The following is a 16,174-nucleotide window of genomic DNA, read 5'->3' on the forward strand; positions in this document are numbered from 1 at the left end:
CGGGTTGGGGGTGTTACATTTAATGGTATAAGAGCTTTAGTTTAGCCGATTCTAGGCTTAAATCGAAGTCAAAAGTGTTTTAAAAAGTATACATGCCAACACAAAGTGAAATCTTTTCTATGATAGTGTAAGGAGTGTGTTACCTTGTGATATAGTTAAATTGTTATGTTATATTAGATGTATGATCATGAGAGCTTCCAAAGTGAAGCATAAGGCGATAGACTGAAGGTAATAGCAATTCACCTGCCCTGGCCAGGCAGGGTGAAGAGAGAACACCTCATGGAGTGCCTGTATAAGATTAGAGATTGTTTTACATAATATTGAATGATATTCTGATGTGTTTTCAATTTTATGCTTTTTAACTCATAGAATGAATGTATTGAAATAGTTAAAAAAGTTAAGAGCACCCGAGTTCAAGAGTAAATTTGAGGAAGGTTCTGTGTTACAGACCTTTGGTTAAATGATAAGAAGATAATGTTAGAGGGTTTTCATTTCTCCAAATTGGAGAAGTTAAATTGAGTAGTTTCGTTATTACGTGGGCAAGATAGAGTATGGGGGACAAATGTCACCATGAGAATGTTAAAGATTCAAGTGACGTCGTTATTGTATAAGAGTTCAAAATAAGTACATCGATGACCAGTTTATAAGACAAATGAAGCTAGAATATACAAGCTTGAAAACAAGGGAATTACACCTGTATGGATATGAATGTAAGTTAATAAGCTAAGCAGATTTGTTGTTCAGTTAATACCGACTGAAAAAGAATGCATGTGATGGATGTTTAGAGCTTAAGCCTTAAATTAAAAGAGTGTTATTGGTTTTGAATTTGTTCTCGTTTCAAGAAATAATTAATCACGCCAAATCAAGAAAACCTTTGTGAATCGTTTAAGAGCTCTGTTAGAAATGATGTTAATTGAAGAATAAAAAGTATTTAAAATGGATCAAGTAATGTGGATATTATTTCGGAAGAGTTTAAGAATGTATATAATTGGTTCGATGAATGTTTACGTTTCAGATTGGAAGAACTAGTGTTGATTAACGAAGTTATATGATAATAAGTGTAATTGAGTTAAAGGATTAGAAGATAATGTCAGGGTAAATTAATCAAGTATGGTGCAAATTTGGATACGGTTGTATATTGGATCTTATGAATGTGGTATAGCTAAAAAAAGATAAGGATTTTGTATAAGAAAAAGTTTTTGGGCAATTTATATGGATTATAAGAGTTATGAAGATGCAATAAAGATGAGTAATCAGAGATAAGTATAAGGGAAATGAAAAGAGTATGAGAACACGGGTGAAAGATGTGAGATAGATTTTAAGTGTGACTAGAAGTAAGAAAGGTATGTTGGGTAATACGAAAGGTTGTTTGAATCTGTAAAGTGTATGTTAATCAATTATGATGAAGAATTAAGGATTTCATTTTTCTTTGACAAGTAGACGTAGTCAGAGAAATAAGAATGATTTATATGTATTAGGAAGTTTTAGAGACATCAAGTAAAGATAGAGTAAAATTTTGGTTATTAGGGCAAGGCAATTAAGATTGATAAGGAATTTGATTGATTTATGATTTCAGTGATAAGAACTAATGCTACTGTCTATATAAGTGACATGATATGAATGTATAAAGGAAAAGGTGGTTGAAGAATTGAGTGATGAAAGCCAAGTTATTAATGATAATACGAAGGATTAAATGAGAAGGTAACATGAAATATGAATAGGATATGTGTAGACAATATCTTTATCTATTAATGCAGTGAAATTTGAGAACGAATTTTTCTTAAAAGGAGGGAGATTTGTAACATCCTCAATACCCGGTTAGTGACTAAATTGTAAAACTTTAGAATTTGGTGATTAAAGTAGAATAATTGAATAGTTCAATGATTTATTTGGAAATAAGTTATAAAGGATTATCTATAATCAAATGAAGTAAAGGGCAAATCGTCATTTGACATGAAAATTTTATTTTCTCTTATAAGATAAGGAACGTGGAAAAAGGAAAAATTAGAGATTCTCCAGAGCTTTCTTCTTCACCCGTGGATTCAAGAGCAAGGTGAGTTTCTTTGTTTTGATTATTTGTTGATTTTGATAGTGGGTTTTTGATCCTTAGGTGATACTTAAGCTTAATTAGAACATAGCCCCTAGAATCTTTATAATTGTCTACTACATTTCCACTCACACTTTTACCATGACCCTTTAAGGTTTACGGCTATCCTTTTACTCAAGATTGGTTCTGCAGGAATTCACCTAGCTCTAGCCAACCTATACTAATATATGAGTGTATATATCAAGGGTCCAATTAATACCAATGCAGGTTCATCAAAAGATGAAAATACATGTTACAATTCCGGATCCCCCCGATCCTCATTTGTCGTAACATTATAAATTATGGCGACTCCTCGAGTCTCCTGTCGCTGCAATGATTCATCTCGTCCCTTGATCTACACTTCCTCTGTTTCTATTATAGGTTTCCACAGATGTTTCAGATTGCATTAAATTGTCCTCGTATTTCTTTTGGACAATTTCGGGTAAAGTGACTGGTCTCACCACATTGGAAGCAAGCTCCACTAAGAAGTCTGCATACTCCCCGCTGCACTCTTCCACATGTCTGACATACTATTCTTTCTCCAATTGCTCTACCTGAGCTAGCAGCAAACCGACTGAGACTGTTTTGTTTTCTGTGAAATTGTAGCAAACCTCTTGGTACGAATATCAAACTCGAGCCCTTGCTCTCTTAACATAATGGGAGTTGAAGGGTGTTCCAATCCTTTCCCATCCAAACTATATTCCACTACTAATGTATCCTCTTGAGCTCTCTCAATAGCTTTGGCTCGGTTAATAACTTCTTGTAAGTTAGGAAAACTCAAAGCCAACACATCTCTTTTAATTTTAGCCTCAACCCCTCAATAAACCAATCGTGTCAGGCCTTATCATTTGGAACTACCTCCATAGAGAAACGACTTAACTTATTATACCCAGTCTCATACTCATGTACTGCTCGATCACCTTATTTCAAATTTAAGAACTTTAACAACATGTCCGTTGAACTGTTCACCACATACTTGTTCTTAAATTCTTTCAGGAAGAATGCCAGGTAACTTGCTCTAGTGGTGCATGCACCATAGTATTTGTCCGTTTGAACTGTTCACCCACATACTTGTTCTTAAATTCTTTCAAAGAATTGCCAGGTAACTTGCTCTAGTGGTGCATGCACCATAGTTTTTGACCACCAAACTCGAGTGATCCTCTAAGTAAAGATACAGCTCCCCAACTTTTCCAGATCCGAACAGTGAATATTTCAAGCATTAGTATAACATCATTTACCATAATTAGCCTCTATAGGACCCTCACCCTCCTCTCCCCGAAACTCTGGAGCTCCCAAGCTCTTCAGCTCTTTTGGGATCAACTTCTCGGTGTTAGAGGAGCAGGAGAGGCGGAGGAGGTTGAAAACGAGTCAACATAGCATTGAGAGCTTGCATAAAAGCTCCATACTCTGGTACCGGCACCACCTGATGTGCAGGTGCACTAGCATTTTCAAACGGGATCGACTGATCACTATTAGCCTCGTAACTTTCGTTACCAGTTATTTTTCTCATCTCTTGTTCCCCCGCTATAACGCGAGTTCGAGGATTCTGACATCTATAGAACAACATAATAACACATTATTGTTAAGGAGTGTCATCAATTACACTCTAATGACACCTATCAGTAACTTTGACAATCTTAATGGCATGTAATCCTTTTTCTCAGTTCAATTTAACCCAGTTTTGGTCGAGAATCGGTTAAACCTATAGCTCTGATACCAATAAATGTAACACCCATTTCCCTTATATCATTCCATACACAAGATATGGATGTCACGCTTTAAAATAATTTTATCATTTGAAAACCCTTAAAAGTTTGTTTCAATTTGATTAACCAAAAAAATATGATACTTCTAAAAGCAACGTTCTAAAATTTTCACTTAAATACATTACAAAGTGTTTACCATAGTTTAATTACATGCCAACTAAGTTCTTAAATTGAATAAGATTGTCATAATATTACTGATGAGTCAACCTTTAATTGATAAAAGCTGCTGATACTGCTACACTCTTTAGGCACTAGTCCTTGCCTTTACCTACGCGTAAAATAAACACACGTTAAGTAATTACTTAGTGAGACTAATATTGTAACGTAACCTTTGAATATACATGAATATGTCACATTTATTTATTTCGTACTAAATCGTATATTATTTATTATCCCATACTCATCCTCATTTAAACCATATTCCATTCACAATTTTCTTAATTCTTTTTCGTATGCCTATCATACCTATCTTCCTTTACATTTTTCCTTTCCATTTATCTCTTTAGTCATTATCTTTATTTTCATTGATAACATCCATTCATCGTTATTTCACCTATATGCATTTCAATTATGTCATCCTTACATGCCTTTTATACATTATTATTCCTTTCATTTATGGCATCTTTCATGCCTTTGATATTTTGTTTACCTATTCCTTTATAACATTCATTCATAACATTATGCTTGTTGTAGATATATATATATATATATATATCCCTTCATATCACAATACTTAAATTTCTTTATTCTCTTACCAACAGTTTTTAACGTTCGTCTAACTGGCATAATTGACACCTTTCTACCAATGCACAATTAGGCCATTATTCTTTTACTCAACGGTACTTAATCGTTCATCTAACTGACATAAATGACACATTTCTTTCATATGCACAGCTAGGCCATTATTCCTTTACTCAACGTACTTAATCATTCATCTAACTGGCATAAATGACCTTTCTGTCATATGCACAGCTAGGCCTCAAAGACACTTAGTCTTTCATCTAACTGACATAATTGACACCTTTTTGTCATATGCACAGTTAGGCCTCAAAGACACTTAGTCTTTCATCTAATTGGCATAAATGACACATTTCTTTCATATACACAGTTAGGCCTCAAAGAAACTTAGTCTTTCATCTAACTGGCATAAATGACATCTTTCTGTCATATACACAGCTAGGCCTCAAAGACACTTAGTCTTTCATCTAACTGGAATAATTGACACCTTTCTGTCATATGCACAGCTAGGCCTCAAAGACACTTAGTCTTTCATCTAACTGACATAATTGACACCTTTCTATCATATGCACAGTTAGGCCTCAAAGACACTTGGTCTTTCATCTAACTGGCATAAATGACACCTTTCTTTCATATGTACAGTTAGGCCTCAAAGCAAATTAGCCTTTCATCTAACTGGCATAAATGACACATTTATGTCATATGCACAGTTAGGCCTCTTGATCTTTTATTTTAGAGCAGTCTCTACTATAATAATCATTCATCATATCAATTAACTCTTTCCATAATTATACATTCTATGGTTTATTCCCATACTGTCAGTGCACTAAAACCTCAATTTTACTATAATTTACATGGATTACTCATCTAATACAATTACGATAATTCACCTTCTATTATGAACTTCTGACAATTTCATCTTTCACGGGATCTTTTAATTCAATTCGTATTCCATAATTTACATCCCTAGTTCTAATATCATCATTTATCAACCATTTCTAAAATCTGTGTAGTTTGTATACCCATTATTAATATAAAGAACCATTTCCTTAATATGCAGTTCTTATGTTTATACCCATATATTTCCCATATGGAAATTCATACTCTTAGTATGAATTTCTTATCCTTTAGCACACAAGGTGCCCAATATAGAAATTCATACAATTAGTATGAATTTCTTATCATGTTAGCACACGAAGTTCCCTATATTGAAATTCATACACTTAGTATGAATTTCTTAACATTTTGCACACGAAGTGTCATTTGGTAATCACCATATTTACATTAATCATTTCTACAACTATAACTATTGTAGTATGTACGTACATAATTAAATGCACTCACTTGACTTTCCTTGCTATGTATCCCAAATATAAGGCTGACTACTCTGGTACTTTACCTTTGCCCTTAGTTTTGCTTGTTTCGGAAGCTTGGTTCCGATCTACTCAAGCATCCATAAAACATGTACCATATCCAACGTTAGAATATTTTCTAACCATTATACTTAAACAATACTTAAAGAACATAACATTAACTTTTTATACATTTATCAACCTATTTTTAACATTTATGGCTTCATAGTATCGATACTACTATCATGGTACCGATACTTCTATACTATGGTACCGATACCCCCTTCCGGTATCGATACCAAAATTAAGTTCGATGTTTCATGGTATCGATACCCTCACCGTATCGATACCCCCCTATGGTATCGATACCAAAATTAGGTTCGATGTTGCTTAGTATCGATACCTTTACCATGGTATCGATACTACCTCATAGGTATCGATACTGATTGAATCAGTACCGAAACTACTCAGCTAAATTATCCCATTTTAGCCTATAGTATCGGTACTGTTCTAGCAGTACCGATACACTTGCCCATAATTTCCAGTTTTTAACCCGATTTTCACCTAAATGAGATCAATTTTCATTATATTTACCCCATGCAATACTATTAAACTCTTCTTTAACTATCTATACTAACATTCCTTCATTTAGCCTCTTATAAAATCTAAAATCTTTCAAGAACATTTCATTCTAAGAATCAAACCACTTTTTCTAAAATATTCTTAAACCCATCTAATACTTCTAATCTTTCATTTACCTCTTTGACAAGTCAAATCTACCATTAAATCTCAATAAACACCAATATACTAACATATCATTTCAAAACTCGTTTTCTAAAATCACCAATATTTTCTCCATCTCATGACTTTAATCTCAATTAATCATTCCTTAAGCTTCTATATCACTTAAGGTTATAAAAACAACCCTCAATCAAAAGGAAAAACCAATTAATTAAAACTTACCTTTGGAGCTATGGAGAAGAGCTTAACCACGTGAAAGAAGAAGAAAATAGATATATAACTTTTCCCCTCATTTCCCCTTTTTTTTATTATTAAAGACCTTAATAAAATAATTATTAAATTCATCTCCCTTTTAAAGGACTAAAATGCTCTCTCTATTCATCTATAGCTATAATTTAGTTCAAAACACTATTCCAACTCATTTTCTCATCTTTTACCAATTATTCAAATAAATCTTCAAATTTTAATTCTTTTCAATTTAGTCTCTGACCTAATATTTGGGGTATTACACATGTGGTAAAGTTGAGTTAGAAGCGAGTTATCTTGAGTTTCTAAGCTGTTGGAGGCTCCTTCACTCAACAAAGGGTGAACTTTTCATTTCTCTTACACTTGGAACTTTCTTCAATCTCTGTCACTAAACAAGAATCAACCACAAGTGTTACTAACATTGTTGGAAAGCTTCAGAAAAGGTTTAAAACATTTCTTGAGGCTTAAATCTCCAAAAATGAACTGATTGAACTTAAATTCTATAACCTCCACTAAACCCACATTTCGAAAACCATGATGAAATGAATAGATTAATGGCTTGAATTTAAGCTCTGAAGATAGAGCTTGTGAATTTTTACCTTTAGGATTCTAAACCCAGGTTGCAAGGTCACCAAGTTATCACCTTTGTGCCACATAATAAGAAGGAGAAAAGAAAGATAGAATGAGGTAGAAGACAAAGGAATATGAGGAAAAAGGGAAGGGTGCCTAGATGTGATAACATCAAATAATTAAGGATTTCAACTTTTTGAAATTCTAAATGGTAAAATTACTTTTTCACTCCTTCAACTATCATTTAATGATTAAAAATACCCCTTTTTAAACTCAATTGGGCTTAAACCAAGCCCAAATCCACTCAACTTGGGTCTAGGCTTCTTACAAGCTAAAAATTTATTCCAAGGCCCTATCGAGTTAGCCCAAAACTCCTAACCCAGGATTCAGGGCGTTACAACTCTCCCTTCCTGAATCTTCGATATAAATGATTTTGTACAGAAAGGGCTTTACGAAAAGATACACAATAGAAACTCTCAATAAATTTTTTTCCTAATGGCAGAGTGATCGAAGCAGAAATATTACTTCATAGCAGTAATCAAAATGAAATTTTTTTGATTTGGTTGACCAAAGGGCAAACAACCTAAACTTTGAGGACCACTACTGTGGTTACCCTTTCGAAAATAGCAAGCTATCCACTCGAAACGCTTTCGTTTTACATTTTGGTGTTCCCTCCTAAATCTGCAATTTTATGTGATTTTCCGCAAAAAAAGGCTAGCACAAGATAAAATCCCAAAGCTAAAAACCTCTTCTCATTTGCCTTTATTTTTACAATTTCGAGAAATCAGTAGAGCAAAGGAGTGATGGCTGAAGAAGAAGGTACGGCGGTGGGATCAGAGGTGACGGTGACAAAGTCGGTGCAAACTCAAGGGGCAGAATTTGGTGGAACCCTAGAATCGCCAGGTCCAATCGAAGCCACATGGAACAATAACAACAATTTTAACAGTTGTGGTATTGTTTCGGATGTTGACCGAGAGAAGAAGCTGGAGTTCGCAGATGAGTTGACGGATAAAAGATCCAAGGCTTTTAAAGAAAATGATTTCGCTGAAGCTGCTGATTGCTTTAGCCGCGCCCTTGAAATCAGGTTTTAAGCCTTTGGCGTCTGTTTCATTTATTCTCATTTCGTATTTTATAAATATTTCTCACATTTTAATATTTTTAGGGTTTACACTTTACATGAGGAAATTGAAATGAATAATTACAGATATTACATATAATTTCATGATTTAGAGCTTGGTTATAGAAGTAAAATATTGAACTTTTACAAGAACATGCCCAATCTTTTATCATGTGAAGTAATTAAAAACTGATGAACAGTTACGAGGAAGTAAAATGCCATTTGGAGAAACAACCACTTGTTAGTTTAGAGAGTTTCCATTAGTAGTTTAATTTACTTTTTATGTTTCAAGATTGTTTATTTATGCTCAGAATTATGTTTCTTTTACACTAGGGTTGGACATCATGGTGAACTTGCCATTGACTGTCTCAAGGCGTACTATCTCTATGGGCGTGCTCTGCTGTATAAAGCACAGGAGGAGGCTGATCCTTTGGTTTCTGTACCAAAGGAGGGTGAGACTCAGCAAGAATCAAACAAATATGAGCCAAGTAAAAGTGCTCTCTCTCGTGAATTGTCAGTTGCTTCTGTATCAAGCAGTACCACACTAGATGAGGGTTTGTATTCATAAAGGGATTATTTAACCCTGTTGAATTTAGCAATAGATACATAGTGTGGTTGAATAGCTTTCACTGTCTTGGTAACGTTGCCATTGCTTACATATTTTTATCAATTGTAGACTTGTAGTTAGCTTAGTTGCTCCACTATCAATGTTATAGTTATTGTCGTATATGTTGCCTATAAACTAAAATGTTAACCGTTCTTTACCATATTTAAGTTATATCCTTATCTTATGTGCTTCAGGTGGAAAAGATGAGGAGGGAAGTGATGATAGCGACAACGAAGCTGAAGATGTGGATGAGTCTGACCTGGATTTAGCATAGAAAATGCTGGATGTCTCTAGGGCAATTACTGAAAAACAACAACTGGGTGACACAATGGAGAAAGTGGATATTTTGTCAACATTGGCTGAGGTTGCACTGGAAAGAGGTTAGTAAATGATTACTTATAACTGTTTTGATTCATGAACTTGTTGGGGTTTGGTGGGGGAATGATGAACCTTTTTGAATTGACAGAGCCTTTTTCTTGAAGCATCTTATTTCACCTAAATTATCAATTTTCTTTCTGTTATGCTTCTTTAGAGGATATTGAATCTTCACTTGGCGACTACCAGAAAGCTCTATCCATTTTGCAACGGCTAGTTGAACCCGATAACCAACAAATAGTCGAACTGTATCTTTCATATATTTTAAATATTATTATTATATAGCTTTTTATTCTTTATGTGATTTGTAATACTCAATCCCAGGTTCAATTAAATAGTGTTCTATCTTGGTTGGTCCATGTATGCAGTCAAAATAGATCTGTGAATCCCCCAATTCTGGTCTTCAGTTTCATTCATGTTTTATTTTTGCCACTTAACCCAATAATTTAGAAATTTTCGAATATGTATGTGTTTGGATATTGGCTCAAAACCTGCAGAAGCAATTCCATTCTGTTAGAAGGCCATCTCCGTTTGTAAGGGTCGGCTGCAGCGGCTTAGAGATGAAGTAAAGACTTGCTCAGGCCTAGCATCAACTTCAGCTGCATCTGAATTGGATGATGGTGTACAACAGTCCTCCACTGGCTCCCAGACTGTTATATCTGTTAAAGATAAAGAAGCAGAAATTGAAACACTTGTTGGACTTGCTGAAGACTTGGAAAACAAGGCAAATATATTTTGATTAACTAATTTGAACTAAAACCTTGGTTTAATACTTAACAATTTTGTCACTTTCTACATTTGCAGCTTGAAGATCTACAACAGCTAGTCTCCAATCCAAAGTCTATTATTGCAGAAATCCTGGGAATGGCATCTGCCAAGGCAAGAGGTGGTGAGAACAGTGCATCTCCTGCTATGGGCAGCTCATCACAGATGGCTACCGTTAACAGCAATGGAGGTTTTGATTCTCCAACTGTTTCCACTGCTCATACAAATGGAGCTACAGGGGTCACACATCTCGGTGTTGTAGAAAGAGGCGTGAAGCGTGTTTTGATGAATTCAGGAGCAGTAGAAGCAAACCCGTTAAAGAAACCGGCCACCAACCCATCATCTGACAAAGGAGATGACAATAGTGCCTCTTGATGTTTTCAAGATTATGATAATGCATGCTTAGTAGTTTCTAGTAAAAATTAATGGTCATTGGGGGTATGCTCTTCAATCATACCACACTAATGCTTAATGTTAATGGATCCTTTTAAAACTTGATTGGAATTTGTGATACCATGAACTTAGTTGCATTTTCCATTGGTTGCTTATTGTGAAGATGTATTAAACATTGCAAACTAGTTTTTTAAAGATGTTTTCTTAGGATGTACATAAGAAAGAATAATAAAGGATTTAAATTATAAACATCAAAATAAACACAAATAAGGGTAAACATGGACCAACCAAAACACAAGAGAAACAAAATTTAGAGCTCGAATTAAAGAAATCATAATTCCATTTGATGTCCAGAATAAGAGACTACAAAGAATCGAGGGACCCCAATATCTCACGTGTCACTTTTCTCCCTCCAAAACGACGACAAATCATAGGCGGTATATAAGGGTTCAAAAACCCTAAAAAATGCATTTTGTCTCTTCCCCTTAAAATAAACTAGAAAACTCTCTTTTCTTCTCTCAAGGCCCTCCTTGAACCATCTTATGGCAGTGGTGGAGCCACCGTATGATGACGTCGTCTATGACCATACACAGTGGTTAGAGCTCACATGAGACTATCAAAAAACTCGTCTCCCAATATACAACCCAAAAATGTAAACATTTCCCTCTAAAACCAAATAAAATAACCCTAGATCTAAGAGAGTAACATTTCTGTTAGGTATGACTCATAAATATATCGGTAAAGAGGACAGGGGATGGAGCGGAGTGAGCGAAGCGAACATCAACTGTCCTTACAAAGAAAGTCTCGTAGAGGGGGTTACGATTATGTGGGTTGGGGGTGGGGGGGCAACCTCGCGGTACGGTACAGGGTTAATTATGTAATTATGTTCCAAGTTTTTTATTATAAATAGAGATGTAACCTAAACCTATGAGACATTGAATAAAACTTCTAGCGCCGCCTAGGCACCGAGGACATAAGCACATTGTCGAACCTTGTTAAAATTCTTGTATTCTTTCGTTTTCTTTACCCGATTCATCAACAATTGGTATCAGATGTCAGGAGCAAAATTCAAAGTTGTGAAATTCGATGGTCAGGGTAACTTCAGATTGTGGAAAACAAGGGTGAAGGATCTGTTGGCGTAGCAAGTGATCCTGAAGGCTTTGCGACCTACAAAGTCGGCATCGATGGAGGAGGAAGATTGAGAAGAATTGTAATAGCGAGCGCCAGGAACCATACGATTATGCTTGGCGGACGAGGTCATGTATCACGTCATGCATCTGTCGTCTCCAGACGAAATTTAGAGGAAGTGGGAAAGTCAGTTTATGTCCAAATCCTTAACGACAAAACTGTATCTAAATCAGTGACTGTATGGGCTGAAGATGCAGGACGATCATGATTTGGCGTAACACTTGAATGTCTTCAATCAAATCATTTCTGATTTGGTTCGGCTTGATGTGAAAATTGAGGATGAAGACAGAGCGATGATTCTGTTGTGTTCGTTGCCTCCCTCTTACGAACACATGGTGATTACTCTTACATATGGGAAAGAGACTATCAACGTTGAGGAGATTACTGTAGCCTTGTTGGCTCACAACCAGCGGAAGCAGAATGCAGGGGAAAGCTCTCAAGATGATAGCATATATGTCAAGGGTAATCGAGATCGTGGACTGAAGCCAGAGAAGACAGGGTCTGGGAAGCGGAATTTTAGATCCAAATCTAGGGATAAGAAGACAATTCACTGTTACAAGTGCAAGGAGGCGGGACATATGAAGCGAGACTATCCGAAGTTGAAAAAGTAGACTGATGAGAAGCGTGATGACTCATCCAAGTCTGTGAATGTGGTCGAGGATGATAATTCTAATTGTAGTGAGAGTGATATGCTCTCTATTTCAACGACTCAATTGATAGATGTTTGGATTCTTGATTCTGGATGTTCTTATCACATCACGCCAAATAGGGAATGGTTTTCTACATACAGGTCGGTTAATTATGGTTTTGTTTATTTGGGTGATGATCGATGTTGCAATATTGTTGGTATTGGTGATGTCAGAATTAAGATGTATGATGGCTCTATTCGGACGTTGAGTGGTGTTCGGCATATCCCAGATTTGAAGAAGAATTTGATTTCTTTGGGAACTTTTCACAAGAATGGTTTTATCCCTAAGGCTGATGATGATAGGGAAACCATTCAGATAGTTAAAGGAGCTTTGACTATGATGAAAGGACAGATGACTGCAGGGAATATTTACAGATTGTTAGGGAGTATCGTTGCAGGTGGAGTTCATTTCGTTGAGTCCTGTGATGATACTACAAAACTGTGGCATATGCGTCTTGCTCATCGTAGTGAACGTGGAATGGCAGAATTACACAAAAGAAATTTGTTGCATGGTGTCAAAAGCTGTAAACTCGATTTTTGCAAGTATTGTATTCTTGGTAAACAGATTAAAATTTCGTTTCAAGACTACGAAGCACATAACTCAAGGGATTCTTGATTATGTGCATTCTGATGTATGGGGGCCTTCCACGACATCGTCTTTGGGTGGATCTAGGTATTATGTTACTTTTATTGATGATTTTTCACGGAAAGTTTGGGTGTATTTTTTTGAAACAGAAATCTGAAGTTTTTGAGAAGTTCAAGCAAGCTGAGGTAGAAAACCAAATAGGATGAAATATCAAGTGTTTGTGATCTGATAATGGTACGAAGTACACAGATTCACAATTTCTACACTTCTGTAAGGAGCATGGGATGAAGAGGCATTTTACAGTGCACAAGACACCACAACAGAATGGTGTTGTGGAACGGATGAACATGTCATTGAATGAAAGAGCTAGATGTTTATGGTTGAATGCGGGGCTTCCCAAACACTTCTGGGCTGAGGTTGTTAACTTGGCATGTTACCTTATCAATAGATCGCCAAGGGCATCATTGGCTGGGAAAGTTGCAGAAGAGATATAGACTGGTCATGATGTTAGTTTTGATCACTTACGGATTTTTGGTTGTCCTGCTTATGTGCATGTACCTGCTGATGAGAGATTCAAACTTGATGCAAAATCGAATGAGTGAATTTTTATGGGTTACAAGAAAGGTGTCAAAGGATTCAAGTTCTGGGATCCAATTGTGAAGAAAATTGTGATCAGTAGAGATGTCGTTTTTTATGAACAGTCAATGTTGCGGCAGAAGAAAGACACGACAGTGGTGGATTTCGAGCAGTTTCCAGTTGAGAAACCAGAAACTTCTCAACCGACTTCTGGTGGTTCCACTATGGATGATTTGCAGGATTATAGTCTCGCCAGAGACAAGGTGAGACGAACGAATATAAAGCCTCTGAACAGATTGGGTTTTAAAGACTTGGTCTATTTTGCACTTACTGTTACCAGTGATGATCCGGTTACTTTTCATGATGTTGTCACTAGTCAGGACAACGACAAGTGGATGGCAGCCATGGTTGAGGAGATAGAGTATTTGAATCACAATCATACATGGGAGTTGGTTCGCCTTCTTGAGGGTAAGAAGCCGATTGGTTACAAATGAGTGTATAAGAAGAAACCAGCAGTAACAGAAAAAGAGGATGAGAAGTTCAAGGCTCATTTGGTAGCAAAGGGTTTTTCACATCAGAAATGAGTTGATTATGATGAAATTTGTTCTCCTGTGGTCAGGCACACTTCAATCCGAGAAGTATTTGCATTGGTGGCAAGTTGGGATTTGCATTTAGAGCAGATGGATGTTAAAACTGCTTTTTTGTATGGTGATTTAGAGGAGCAAATCTACATGCGGCAGCCTGAAGGTTTCACTCAACCTGGAAACGAGCATTTAGTTTGCAGATTGAAGAAATCTTTATACGGGTTGAAACATTCTCTGAGACAATGGTATAAACAGTTTGACTCCTATATGATCAAGATTGGCTACAACCGATGTGAGTATGATTGTTGTGTCTATGTTAAGAGCCTTGATGATGGTTCTTTTATTTTTCTGTTGATGTATGTTGATGATATGTTAATTGCTGCGAAGAACATGGATGATGTTATCGGTTTGAAAACTTTATTGAGTCAGGAATTTGATATGAAAGATTTAGGTGCTGCAAAGAAAATTCTTGGAATGGAAATTTGCAGGGACAGAGACTCAAGAAAATTGTGGCTATCTCAACGGGGTTATGTTGAGAATATTCTAGAAAGGTTTGCGATGAGCAGCGCAAAACCAGTGAGCACTCCATTGGCGAATCACTTTATGATCTCATCAGAACAGTGCCCTAAGACAGATAAGGAAGCTGAAGATATGGCAAAGGTTTCGTATTCTAATGTTGTTGGCTGCTTGATGTATGCAATGGTATGCACTCGTCCTGATTTAGCTCATGCTGTTATTCAAGTTTGTAAGTACATGTCTAAACCTGGTAAGCAACATTAGGAAGCAGTCAAGTGGATCTTTCGGTACTTAAAGGGTACTGTGGAACATGAAATTGTTTTTGGTAGTCAGCGAGATAATCCTTTGGTTGTAGGATATGTGGATTCAGACTATGCAGGTGACTTGGATAATAGAATATCTACGACAGGGTATGTGTTTGCTCTTGGTGGAGGGCTTATTTGTTGGAAGTCTATTGTTCAATCTGTTGTGGCACTATCTACAACTAAAACTGAATACATGGCAGTGGTTGATGCTGCAAATGAAGCTTTATGGCTTATTGGTTTAGAAAAGGAGTTGGGTGTTCAACAAGGTGGAGTTCAGTTGTTTTGTGACAATCAAAGTGCTATTCACTTGGCTAAGAATCAGGTGTATCGTGCTAGAACTAAACGTATTGATGTAAGGTTCCACAAGATCAGAGAGTTGGTTGCATCTGGAGAGGTTTTGTTTCAGAAGGTACATACTAACGAGAATACCACTGATATGTTCACCAAGTCAGTTACGACAGACAAGATCAAGCATTGCTTGGACTTGTTGAATGTTTTCGAGTTGTTAAAGAAGTAAGGTAATCCAACCCACATTGAAGTTTCCAAGGGGCTAGATATTCGCCAAGGTGGAGATTTGTTAGGTATGACTCATAAATATACTGGTAAAGAGGACAGAGGATGGAACGGAGTGAGAGAAGCGAACATCAACTGTCCTTACAAAGAAAGTCACGTAGAGGGGGTTACGATTATGTGGGTTCGGGGTGCGATGTGCATCCCCACGGTACGATACAGGGTTAATTATGTAATTATGTACCAGGTTTTTCATTATAAATAGAGATGTAACCTAAACCTATGAGACATTGAATAAAATTTCTAGAGCCACCTAGGCACCGAGGACGTAAGCACATTGTCGAACCTCGTTAAAATTCTTGTATTCTTTCGTTTTCTTTACCCGATTCATCAACACTTTCTGTAACTCGAAAATCCGGTAACTCTTAAGTTTCCCGACGAGTGTTGAAGCATATAAGACTTCTC

The 16,174-nt window shown here is 36.3% G+C and overlaps 1 pseudogene; it reads left to right on the forward strand.

Annotated features, from left to right (window-relative positions):
* Positions 1-8,187: 8,187 nt before the first annotated feature.
* LOC120195425 lies at positions 8,188-10,856 on the forward strand (annotated as a pseudogene).
* The last annotated feature ends 5,318 nt before the right edge of the window (positions 10,857-16,174 follow it).

The sequence above is a fragment of the Hibiscus syriacus genome, unplaced genomic scaffold (genome assembly GCF_006381635.1).
Source record: "Hibiscus syriacus cultivar Baekdansim isolate YM2019G1 unplaced genomic scaffold, ASM638163v2 tig00117012_pilon, whole genome shotgun sequence".
NCBI classification, from domain to species: domain Eukaryota; kingdom Viridiplantae; phylum Streptophyta; class Magnoliopsida; order Malvales; family Malvaceae; genus Hibiscus; species Hibiscus syriacus.